The sequence below is a fragment of the Cyanistes caeruleus genome, chromosome 9, assembly GCF_971803275.1.
Source record: "Cyanistes caeruleus chromosome 9, bCyaCae1.hap1.1, whole genome shotgun sequence".
Classification (NCBI taxonomy): Eukaryota; Metazoa; Chordata; class Aves; order Passeriformes; family Paridae; genus Cyanistes; species Cyanistes caeruleus.
In genome coordinates, this window is record NC_141709.1 from 14079347 (window position 1) to 14081103 (window position 1757).

A 1757-nucleotide genomic window follows, 5' to 3' on the forward strand; every position below is an offset into this window, starting at 1 on the left:
GCTGCAGACACCACAGTCCAGGAGCGGGGTGTGTGGGAGTGATGTTTTCTTTAACACACTGCGCGCTTCTTCTTTCTCCTCTCTTGCTTTCAAAGACAGTCTTAAAGGTGCAGGACTTAATATATAACATAAACCAGACGATTGGGGATACCAGTATCATAAAGTCACCCTAGGACACATGGTTACATTGAAAACCCTTGAAAATCACAGTTTATAGGGAAATGGGTGATACAACCTTAGTTATGATATATAATGAGCTGCCATTCTAAAAAAAAATTGTTAACTCCTTCTGGGAACTTGTGACTATATTGTGATGTTCATGCACCATCTGTTTGGTTATATTCCAAAAAAACGTGATGGTGAAACATGTATAGTCTAAGTGTCAGTTTAGATTAAGTGATCAGCTCCATGAACTACAAACACAGACACACACCTACGCAGCTAATCAATCTAGACTTCATTTGTCAGTTCAGTGCATATCATTTGCAGAGGAGAGAACAAACTCATATGTTTAATGTGGCTAACTTTGCAATAAGGAGGCTTTTCCTGATCTAAATGTTTTCCCTCATCTATAATTCCATTTTGGTAACGAAACTTGAAACTGGGGAGTCACGCTCTCAGGAATGCTGATGTTGGCTTAGAAGTCGTGACTTTTGATGTGTAAAGACTTGGGAACCTTATGAATTAGTCTCTAGGCCCCTTAAAAACATAGTCATGATTCTCACAAATTAGCAGACATCCAGGGGTGGGACACTGAACAAGTCCTAACAATTAGCAATTATTTGACCCAGCAAACATTTTCAGCAGGTAGTTAATAGGGTCTGCCCTGTGACCCCATGGCGTGTATCAGGCAGGAGCTGGAGCTGCAGGGCTGAGCAGTTCTCTGGCTCTCACCGCTGCACTTTCCTGCTCAGCACTTGTGGGTCACAAAGCTGGCAAGCCTGCAGGTACAAACAAATTTTATTGGCTTAGTACAGCCATCAAAAGTTATTGGCCAAAGAAGTCTCAGCAGTTGGGGATGGATATATTGGAATTACTGGCTGAAAAATAGCAGAACAGGTCTTCCTCCTCCCAGATCTGCACAGAAGGAATGAATGAAGCGTAGGGATTTCAGTTTAAGTTAATGCCGTGTTAGCTGACACACAGGCAGCTTCAATTCTCTTTGATTAGTGCAGCATTAAGTGACAAAGTATTTAATCAGCAAGCTAACAAGTGCAGCAGCTGATTGCTCTGTGCATGCACTTGTGTGGGGGTGTGACTGAAAAAAGTAAATAAAATTACTTTCCTTGCTTTAAATGAAATGGGATCCCTAATTTTATTACAGCTGCAATCAGTTTAGAGGCATGATAGAGCAATAAAAATTGATTCTATCCTGTTTTATTTCTTTAACAAAGTATTTCATTTAAAAAGCTAATACTGTAATTTAACTGTTTAGCTTCTTGAGGTATGAATTTAAGCCTTATTTCCACAGTGTCTCTGTCAAGGGAATGATCCACAAGTCTTATCTTGATGTTGTACTCTTGCATCTAAAGCACACATCTTTCTATTTGCCACTGATCAGATTGAGCCTCCTTTTCTTAGAAAGGTCTAGAAATCATGATCCAAGTACATAAGCTTATTAACTTTCAGTATTGCAATTCATTACATCAAGGTCTTAAGATAAATACTGTGAAAACCCTCTAACTGCTGCAAGCCACTTACTGGCTTAGTGATGCAGATTACCATCAAGATGTCACCCTGCACTGTGCTCGCTGCTG

The 1757-nt window shown here is 40.1% G+C and overlaps 1 long non-coding RNA gene across 1 annotated transcript; it reads right to left on the reverse strand.

Annotated features, from left to right (window-relative positions):
- Positions 1–248: 248 nt before the first annotated feature.
- Positions 249–1092, reverse strand: LOC111932468 (uncharacterized). Its single transcript, XR_002866173.2, has 2 exons — positions 1038–1092; positions 249–941 (listed from the first exon to the last, which is right to left on the reverse strand). It is a non-coding gene; the product is annotated as an uncharacterized LOC111932468 (long non-coding RNA).
- Positions 1093–1757: the final 665 nt, after the last annotated feature.